We start from the raw sequence: 11,767 nt of genomic DNA on the forward strand, positions 1-11,767 counted from the left end.
AAGCAAGCAATGCCAAGCATGCAATATCTTCCATTTCTAAGGAACCATCAACCACCCATGCTCTTTGAGGTTATCTCGTCACTATACCAGACAGCAGTTAAACCTTGCGAATTCACCACTACAATTACATGAAGAGAGGTAGAGTGGTAAACATAATGCCTGCACACTATGCTAGGAATCCTCCTCGATCTCAGTCTCTTTCCATGATGTTTGGGTCTCAAAAATTGTGCTTACGTTCCCTCCAGATGTGAATTCATCGAGAATCACTCTCCAGACTGGGACTCATCTGTGGAAACAACATTGGCCCACCGTTCCATCGTCCAGGTGGCATGTCGTTGATTTCTCTGTAGAGATTCCCTTCTATGAAGCTGCATCAGAGGTAGACATACAGCATGTCTCTGATAATAAAGGCCACACTGCTGAAGCCTTCTGCATAGTGTTTGCCTCGATACAACACGCCCAATGGATGCTGCAAGCTCACATGCCAATTGCCATGTAGTACTAAGGCAGTAACATCGTGCCCTTACAGCCAAATAATGGTCTTCTCTTCTGAAGTCACATGTGGTCAAGCCTGCCCTGGTCTTCGGGATAAAGTTTTGGTCTATATAAACCATCACCACATCCAAGAAACACAGAACAATTCACATTAACCATCGGGCCAAATCAGTTTGTGACTGCCCTGCTTCCCTTCTTTCTATGGGCCTCTGTTGCAGAGAATCTGTTGGGCATCTTCTCTATGCCATACTGCATCGTCTGTGACTGTACACAACAACTGGGGACATGTGGCTAACCAGCAAAAACTACCTAATTTCATAGGTGCCCTGACATCATCGTTGCCATGGTTGTCCATTGACTGGAATGTCATCTTCTGTGCAGAACACAGTCGTACGGACAGCCGATTGACAGTTTGTATGATTTTATTGTGAATTAGACACAGGAAGGGAAAATAGTGGTTTGTTAGTTTAATTTTGAACACCTGTGTGTTGACATTAAACAGTTTGAAAATGTTAAGAAAAATGTAATGATCATGATTTTCTTTAGTCTGATGTTCGTGCAGGTCGAGAGATGAATGGGGATTACATTGTTGCCATTTCCAAGTAACAGTAACAGTTGCAGTATGCACATACAAGCGTTGCACTTGATGTAGGTGTGTATTCTGCGGGCACTTTTTGTGTACATTTTGTCACTTACCACCAACGTCAGCCATGACAACTGACAACAAACGGAATAAAAATTCCCTATATAACTTGCTAGGATTCTGTTTAATGCTCACATTGGGTTCAACATTCACAGCAGAGTGCTCAGAACACTACTGAATGCTCGTTGGCTGATGGAGAATGTGTGATGTAGGTGCGCAGAGTGAGCTTAAACTCGACCGTCATTGTTTGTGACTCCAAATATAGTTAGAATTACATAGCATACTAAGTTTTTAAAAACTTATCGCCGTAGGATAGGTGCACAGCCCTGTAGTGATGCAACTTGGACGAAATGTTCAGGGATGTATTTCTAAGATGAGACATAATTTTTAGAGCAATACTGAGACAGCTTTTTTGTTTCTTTTCTCAGAAGTATGTACATTGTAAAAAGGACTAGAGGCAGCATTAGTGTCTATGTTGTCATGATTTCCACATGCTACTGATCACAGAAGACATTGGTTTACAATATCTTGTGTTGTCTTGTTGGATCCACATTATCCACTTCTAGACTGAAAAAAGAGGCTGGAATTTGTGCATGCATCTTTAACAGCCTGTACACATTTTGTGTAACTGTGAAGCTTTTATGGTTATAACTGCTTATTGCATTAACTGAAATGTGTGCCTGAAAGCTGCAATTCATGAGATGCGATGTTTTCCTGAAAAACATATGACACTGAAAACTGTTATAACTTTACGCAGTGCAGTTCAAAAATGGACTATTGAAAACAAAGTTTCAAGTATCACAACCATCAATATACAGGGTGTCACAAAAAGGTACGGCCAAACTTTCAGGAAACATTCCTCACACACAAAGAAAGAAAATATGTTATGTGGACATGTGTCCGAAAACGCTTACTTTCCACGTTAGAGCTCATTTTATTACTGCTCTTCAAATCACATTAATCATGAGATGGAAACACACAGCAACAGAATGTATCAGCGTGACTTCAAACATTTTGTTACAGGAAATGTTCAACATGTCCTCTGCTAGCGAGGATACATGCATCCACTCTCCGTTGCATGGAATCCCTGATGCACTGATGCAGCCCTAGAGAATGGCGTATTGTATCACAGCTGTCCACAATACGAGCACGAAGAGTCTCTACATTTGGTACCGGGGTTGCGTAGACAAGAGCTTTCAAATGCCCCCATAAATGAAAGTCAAGAGGTTTGAGGTCAGGAGAGCGTGGAGGCCATGGAATTGGTCCGCCTCTACCAATCCATCGGTCACCGAATCTGTTGTTGAGAAGCGTACAAACACTTCGACTGAAATGTGCAGGAGCTCCATCGTGCATGAACCACACGTTGTGTCGTACTTGTAAAGGCACATGTTCTAGCAGCACAGGCAGAGTACCCCTTATGAAATGATGATAACGTGCTCCATTGAGCGTAGTTGGAAGAAACTAAAATGAGCTCTAACATGGAAATTAAGCGTTTTCAGACTCATGTCCACATAACATCTTTTCTTTATTTGTGTGTGAGGAATGTTTCCTGAAAGTTTGGCTGTACCTTTTTGTAACACCCTGTATAGTGACACCTGTATAGCTTATCCCTAATGGTAACTTGGAAATGCAGTGTATTATTTGTTCAGCGCACATCGTAAAATTGATTTCAAAAGGTTGGTTAGAGGGCAAGTTAAATCTATGTATACTCAAGAGCCAAAGAAACTGGTGCATCTGCCTAATATTGTGTAGGACCCCTGGGAGCATGTAGAAGTTCCGCAACATGGCATGGCATGGACTCGACTAATGTCTGAAGTAGTGCTGGAGGGAACTGGTGCAGTGAATCCTGCAAGGCTGTCCATAAATTCATAAGAGTATGAGGGGGGTGGAGATCTCTTCTGAACTGCACATTGCAAGACATCCCAGATATGCTCAATAATGTTCATGTCTGGGGACTCTGGTGGCTAGCAGAAGTGTTTAAACTCAGAAGTGTGTTCCTAGAGCCTCTCTGTCACAATTCTGAATGTTTGGGGTGTCACACTGTCCAACAGGAATTGCACAAGTCCATTGGAATGCACAATGAACACGAATGGATGCAGATGATTAGACAGATGCTTATGTAAGTGTCACCTGTCAGAGTTGTATCTAGATGTATCAGGGGTCCCATATCGCTCCAACTGCACACACCCCACACCATTACAGAGCCTCCACCAGCTTGAACAGTTTGAAATGAGACTCGTCTGACCACGCAACATGTTTCCAGTCATCAACAGTTCAGTGTCAGTGTTGACAGGCCCAGGCAAGGCATAAAGCTTTGTGCTGGGCAGTCATCAAGGACACACGAGTGGGCCTTCAGCTCAAAAAGCCCATGTCAATTATGTTTCGCTGAATGGTTCACACACTGACACTTGTTGATGGCTCAGCCTTGAAATCTGCAGCAATTTGCAGAAGGGTTGCACTTTTGTCACGTGAATGATTCTCTTCAGTTGTCATTGGTCCTGTTCTTACAGGATCTTTTTCTGACCACAGCGATGTCGGAGATTTTATGTTTTACCTGATTTGTGATCTTCACAGTACACTTGTAATATGGTCGTATGGGAAAATCCCCACTTCATCGCAACATCAGAGATGCTGTGTCCCATCGCTCATGCACTGACTATAACACCACATTCAAACTCACTTAAATCTTGACAACTTGCTGTTGTAGAAGCAGTAACCGATCGAACAACTGTGCCAGACACGTGTTGTGTTATATAGGCATTGCTGGCCGCAGCACTATATTCTGCCTGTTTATATATAATCTCTGTATTTGAGTATGCATGCCAATACCCGTTTCTTTGGCGCCAAGTTGCATGGTCAACTAATGGAAAAACTATGCGAGATTGAAAGTATTATGCATACGAAAAACAGTATAAATTAGTTCAGAAAAATGAAGCCTAGTAGAACAGTGATTTTTTTCATAATTTCACAGCTCACTAATGATGAATTTGCAATAAAGCCTTGAGTGTATACAGCTGTTTGAATCAAGAGCTCGTCTCAAAAATATATTCCTCTACATCTACATCTATGTGATCACTCTGCTATTCACAATAAAGTGCCTGGCAGAGAGTTCAATGAACCACCTTCAAGCTGTCTCTCTACCGTTCCCCTCTCGAACTACACGTGGGAAAAATGAGCACTTAAATTTTTCTGTGAGAGCCCTGATTTCTCTTATTTTATCGTGATGATCATTTCTCCCTATGTAGGTGGGTGCCAACGGAATGATTTCACAATTGGAGGAGAAAACTGGTGATTGAAATTTCATGAGAAGATCCTGTCATAACAAAAAACGCCTTTGTTTTAATGATTGCCACTCCAATTCAGGTATCATGTCTGTGACACTATCTCCCCTGTTTCGCAATAATACAAAACGAGCTGCCCTACTTTGCACTTTTTCAATGTCATCCATCAGTCCCTCCTGATGCGGATCCCAAGCCACACAGCAATACTCCAGAATAGGACGGACAAGCGTGGTGTAAGCAGTCTCTTTAGTAGACCTGTTGCAACTTCTAAGTGTTCTGCCAATGAATCACAGTCTTTGGTTTGCTCTACCCACAATATTATCTGTGTGATCGTTCCAATTTAGGTTATTTGTAATTGTAATCCCTAAGTATTTAGCTGAATTTACAGCCTTCAGATTTGTGTGACTTATCGCGTAATTGAAGTTTAGTGGATTTCTTTTAGTACTCATGTGTATAACTTCACACTTTACATTATTCAGGGTCAACTGCCACTTTTCGCACCATACAGATATCTTATCTAAATCATTTTGCAAGTCGTTTTGATCATCTGATGACTTTACAAGACGGTAAATGACAGCATCATCTGTAAACAATCTAAGATGGCTACTCAGATTGTCTTGTATGTCATTAATACAGATCAGGAACAATAGATGGCCTGTAATACTTCCTTGGGGAACACCGGATATTACTTCTGTTTTACTCGATGACTTTCCATCTTTTACTATGAACTGTGACCTTTCTGACAGGAAATCATGAATCCAGTTGCACAACTGAGGTGATACTCTGTAGGCATTCAGTTTGGTTAGAAGCAGCTTGTGAGGAACGGTGTCGAAAGCCTTCTGGAAATCTAAAAATATGGAATCAATTTGCCATCCCCTGTCGATAGCACTTATTACTTCATGAGTATAAAGAGCTAGTTGTGTTTCAAAAGAACAATATTTTCTGAATCTGTGCTGACTATGTGTCAGGGTACTTCATAATGTTCGAATACAGTATATTTTCCAAAACCCTATTACAAATCGCCTGTAATTCAGCGGATTACTCCTACTTCCCTTTTTGAGTATTGGTCTGACTTGAGCAATTTTCCAGTCTTTAGGTACGGATCTTTCTGTGACCGAGTGGTTGTATATAATTGCTAAATATGGAGCTATTTTATCAGCATACTCTGAGAGGAACCTGACTGGTATACAATCTGGACCAGAGGCCTTGCCTTTATTATGTGATTTAAGCTGCTTTGTTACACTGAGGATATCTACTTCTATGTTTCTCATCTTGGCCGTTGTTCTTGATTGGAATTCAGGAATATTTACTTTGTCTTCTTTGGTGAAGCAGTTTTGGAAAACTGTGTTTAATAACTTGCTTTAGTGGCACTGTCATCAGTGACTTCACCGTTGTTATCGCACAGTGAAGGTATTGATTGCGCCTTGCCACTGGTGTTCTTTATGTATGACCAGAATCTCTCTGTGTTTTCTGCCAAATTTCGAGACTGAATTTCATTGTGGAAATTATTAAAAGCATCTCGCATTAAAGTACGGGCTATATTTTGAACTTCTGTAAAACTTTGCCAATCTTGGCGATTTTGCATTCTTTTAAATTTGGCATTCTTTTTTCGTTGCTTCTGCAACAACGATCTGACCTTTTTTGTGTACCATGGGGGATCAGTACCATCACTTATTAATTAACGTGGTAGATATATCTCAACTGCTGTCGATACTATCTCTTTGAAAACATTCCACAACTTTTCTACAGTTACATGATCAGATCGGAAGGAGTGAAGACTGTCTCTTAAAAAGGCATTAAGAGCATTTTTATCAGCCTTTTTAAGTAGATATACTTTGCGTTTCTTTTTGATGGTTGTAGCCTAGCAGCAACTGCCTTGTGGTCACTCATCCCTGTATGCGTCACAATACTCAGTATTTGTCCAGGATTATTTGTTGCTAAAAGATCAAGTATGCTTTCCAACCATTTACGCTTTGAGTGGGCTCATGAACTAATTGGTCAAAATAATTTTCTGAGAAAGCATTCAGTACAATTTCGGATGACGTTTTATGCCTGCTGCCGGCTTTAAACATATAATTTTTCCAGCATATTGAGGGTAGATTGAAGTCACCACCAACTATAATTGTATGAGCGGGGTACTTATTTGAAATGAGACTATTCAGCAACTATATCTTCTGAGTCGGGGGTCGGTTAAATGATCCAGTTAATAGTTTAGCCCGATTGTCAGGTATAACCTCTACCCATACTATTTCACACAAACTATCTACTTTAATTTCACTACAAGGCAAACTACCTCTGACAAGAATAAATACTCCACCACCAACTGTATTTAATCAATCCTTTCTGAACACTGTCAGATTGTTTGAAAAAATTTTGGTTGAACTTATTTCCGTCTTTAGTCAGCTCTCTGTACATACAACTATTTGAGCTTCAGTGCTTTCTATTAGGGCTTGGAGCTCTGGTTCTTTCCTAACACAGCTATGACAATTTACTACTACAATATCAATCGTTTCTACAACTACCTTACTGTGTTTTACCTGCGCACTTTTAGACGGACGCCCCTTCTGTGATTCCCTGAGACCCTCTAACCGATAGAACTACCCAGTCCCTTCCACACAGCCCCCGCTACCCGTGTAGCCACCTCCTGTGTGTAGTGGACTCCTGACCTATTAAGCAGAACCTGGAAACCCACCACCCGATGGTGCAAGTCAAGGAATCTGCAGATTACACGGTCACAGAATCGCCTGAGCCTCTGATTCAGTCCCTCCATTCGGCTCTGCACCAAAGGACTACAGTTGGTTCTATTGACGATGCTGCAGATGGTGAGCTCTGCCTTAATCTCGGAAGCAAGACTGGCAGTCTTTACTATTTCTGCTAACCGCCCGAAACCAGATGGTATATTCTCTGATGCAAAGTGACACAAGTCATTGGTACCAACATGAGCCACCACCTGCAGTTGGCTACACCCTGTACTCTTCGTGGCATCTGGAAGCACCCTTTCCACATCCGGAATGCACATGGAGTGCACACTGGCTTCCTTCCCCTCGTTGGTAGCCATGTCCCTAAGGGGCTCCATTGCGCACTTAATGTTGGAGGTTGGAGCTCCCAACTACCAGCAAATCCACCCTCTGTGAATGCCCAGACCTTGCGGGCCGAGAAGCTTCCTCTTGAACAGGGTGGACGACTGCATCTGGCTCAGAGATAACAGATAACACCTGAAACTTGTTCATCAAACAAACAGGGGAAACCCTACGATCTCGGCCCCTCGGATGTTTTTCGCTGCCTGCCAGACTTTGCAATGATCTCCCACTCGACCACGGGTGAGGGACAACCGTGCAGGCAGTACTCAGGGCAGTCACTGCAGTGGACCTATCAGAGGACACGTGGGACGTGCTCAACTTCCCTCGCATCCCCGTGTTCGATCCCCCACAGTGACACCCTTTGGCCGCAGCCTCAAACTGTGTGACAGAAGCCAACGCAGCCTGGAGCTGTGAGCGAAGGGTCATCAATTCAGCCTGCATCTGTACACAACAATCACAGTTCCTATCCATTACTGCAGTCGCTCCTGTTTGAAGCTCGTAAAAATATGCAACAAACGAACAGTGTACTCGCCTTATTAGCAGCGGGAAATCGAAGTGCTCTCTCACTGACAGTCTAACCGACACTGAGCTGTTCTAACTAAACAAACAAAAGCCTGTATGATACGAGGGTCAATACAATGGTTGATAGCAACGGCGGTACAGTACACTACACTGTAATTGAAATAAAAGGTTGTGCCTAGTAAGCACTCGAACACACAAGAAATTACAAAAATAAACTAGTAACTACACAAATAAATGAAAATAAGGCACTCCTGTTTGAAGCTCATAAAAATGTGTAACAAGCGAACGGTGTACTCGCCTTATTAGTAGCATGAACTCATGGTACGCTCTCGCTGACGGTCTAACCGTCACCGTCACCCACCCCCCCCCCCCCCCCCCCCCTCTCTCTATTCCAGCTATTCCAGTAAGCATACGACTGAGTGTGACTGTATGCAAAGAAAACTGTGATGCTTCAGGCACAAGGATTACAGGAGCACTTGCTCAACTCCCTAATCACCAACAACTCCCTAATCCCTAACAAAGTATATGTCACTTATAATGTTTACCAAAGTTGACAAATATTTGAGTGGAAATTGAGCTTTTCTCTTGTGTTGTAATTTCCCTTCAGATTCAGCATTAAATGCTAGAAGCTAAGAATTTAGCACAATACAAAATTGTGTAAATAAATGTGACTCTCAAATCTGTGTGTCATATATTCTTAAATACAGTAACTCTTCAGATTATACATTTCTTTACATTAAGGTGCACCAACCGTATTCGACCAGAAATGTGCAAAATAGGAAGTAGATTGCAGTAGCACCAACTGCAGGCAAGCACACATGTTATGCCTTACAAAATATAACACAGATTTCGTAATGCTGTGGCGTGAACCATCCTGGCAAGGTGTGGAAACAGTTGACACAGTAGTGCATAAGCAGGAGAAGGTAGAAGCCTTCCACACTGGCTGCCATGGAAGTTCTTAGTATACATGCTGCAAGGCACAGCTGAGACCAAACAAGCACAGCCCAAAAGTGTTTAAATACCTGCCCACTTCTGTTAGTATCACAGCTCGGCACTTGGGGTGCTGTCCAGGATGCTGTTCCGGGACCACAGTTTGACTCTGCATCAGAGCCGTGACCGCATTGGGCGCGCCTTGCCATGAGAAGCAGCTTGCTGGTCATCAATGCGAGTCAGTCAGTCAAGACTGTTATGTCACCTGTCACCACCTGCTGGCCAGCATGAGGCATGAAAGATGCGCTGCCACACATATGGGCACAGCCAGTTGTAGCTGTCAGAGCCTGGTCATCACTAGCAGAAGCAGTGCCACTGCTCAGCGTATGCCATGCTCTGTCAGCTTTGCTGGATGACATGAACACACAGGAAGCTATTTTGGAATTCCTCACTATTTGATTGGTGCTGCACACAGTGTCCCCCTTCACTAGCGTCAGAATACTGATGCCACCTTTTCAGCGCAATATCCGAACATATTGCATATGATCTGGTGATTGAAAAAATTTAATTGTTGATGTCAGAATACCTGGTCATGAAAAAGATGCTCGACTGCCATACACTTTGTAAGGTAAAATTTTTTAAAAGTCAAAAGTCAGTGGATTTGTCGCTTTAGAGGAAATGGAGGTCATGATTGGCTAGCACCAGTCAGATGTATGCAGCATTATTTAGGTCATTCACCATCACACAGAGAATCAATGCTGATTGTGTCTTTCATATGTAATTTTTATGGGCATTTGGTTAGACAGTGCCAAGAATGGAAATGGTTGATGATTAGATATAAGAGTTAGTTTACTGTATTTTGTTTGGTGTGTAATTGTTGGTGTTCCAAAATGAGTGCCGAGAAGAGATCTTGCAGATCAGAGACGCAAGGTGTATTGCAACTAGAGGCAGTTTGCTTATTATTGGAAGAGGTATGTGGTCTAGTGGAGTCGCAGTCGCTACAGCAAATTATAGATTTATCAGCAGCAAGTTTAGTTGCTGCTTTCTCTGGTAAATCAACTGAGGATGTGCAAACAGATGTGGAGGACCTTAGGAATCTGGCAGAGTTGGGAGGGTGGCCTGTTGCCAAACTTCAGACAGTAGCAAAAGTAAGATTAATGGGTGAAGCAAAAGCTTATTTGAGTTATGCAGAGGCTCTCAGTGTGGCTGGAACATTTGAAGGATTTAGAAAGGGGTTAGCTAAATGATATACAAAGCAGAGCAGTGCCAGGCATTTCAGGGAACTGTTGGTCATGGTAACAAAGAAGCGTGCAGAACCAGTAAAAGAATTTGTGGATAGGATAAGGAAGATCAATGGTTGTACATACAAGGTAGGAAAGAATGCTATGGTGAATGAAGTAATCTTGTGGGAGGCTTGGGGTGGATACTTGCTGCATATTTAAGGGGTTGCCTTCAGACATGTTAAGCAGAGTACAAACAGGGGTTCTGATTGATCTGCGTACAGCTGTCAGATTAGCAGAAGAGTGTGAGGAAAATGGTATGTCAAGTGGATTGTAAGTTATATGGGCTGTTTTTGAACAATATAAGTTGTTATAGGTGTTGGTGTGGACAGATAGAACACATGTGGAAGCAATGACACCAGTCGCAGGACAATGAGTGACTGCGTGTGAGATCGCTCTCTAAGTTTTCATATATTTTTAGGTTTCAGATACATATTTTAACGGTTTTTGTGATAATATTTACTATATAAGTGACGTATTAGTGGTTTCTTCATTCACCTCTGCCTTTCTTGTGTTGTGACCTGATATATGTGAGTGTTTCGTATCGAGCAACTTAACCTCTTGCCAGTGTTTACATTCCGCGCTGACCAGTTGCAGCTGTAGCGGCGCATCGAAAGCTAAGTACTAATTAATTGTTTGTGCATAGTGGTTTATTCAGGAACTTTAGTAGTCTTCAACCGGTGTTCTTGGTGTTTTCTGGTGAAATAATTTCAGAAGAACCTTTTGGGAACTGTTTACAGCTTCGTTACTGTGTCATTAGACGTTTGATTCTCTTTCTGTATTAGTCTTTTGTTATATTCACATTTTTTGTTTATTAATACTGTTAATAATAGTAGTTACTTCCCTTGTAGAGTAAGTTTGTGATTATTGTAGTCACGTTTTTAGCATCTTCTTATTGTAGTAGCGGAACTTAGAAAAAGTAAAATTTTACCATGAGTGAGAAGTGTGGGCTTTGCTGTAGGTTCGTGAGTAGTGGATTGCGGTGTGAGACTTGTTCGAAGTATTTTCACTGGGGGGAATGCAGTGGGGAAGCCAGTGGGCATTCTGGTGAGATCCTCTCCTGGAACTGCAGATTATGTAGCAAGAGTAAATTGATAGAGGAGCAGGAGCGTAAGATCTGTGCCCTTCAGGTGCAGCTGAAAAACGCACAGGAGGAGCTAGATAGGATGAGGAGGGAGAAGGGGGTTGGGGAATGGGAGCTGGCTGTTGGCAAGAGATCTGCTAGGAGAAGAAGATTTTCAGATAGTTTTACTATTGGTGTTTACAATAGATATGACCAACTGTCAGAGTTTAGTGGAGAGGAATCTCTAGTAGCTGTAGATGTAGGAAGTATGCAGCAGACCTCAGTAGTTACTGTGCCTAGAACAGTTGCAAAGTCGAAGAGGAAGAAGAAGGTTCTGCTGTTAGGTAGTTCTCATGGCAGAGGTGTAGGCCAGCAGTTGCAGGAAGTGCTGGGGAGTGAGTACCAGGTCACCAGCATTGTGAAGCCTAATGCAGGGTTGGCTCAGATGACTGTTAACATAGGGGGGTTATGTA

This window comes from Schistocerca cancellata, chromosome 1, assembly GCF_023864275.1.
Source record: "Schistocerca cancellata isolate TAMUIC-IGC-003103 chromosome 1, iqSchCanc2.1, whole genome shotgun sequence".
Lineage (NCBI taxonomy): Eukaryota > Metazoa > Arthropoda > Insecta > Orthoptera > Acrididae > Schistocerca > Schistocerca cancellata.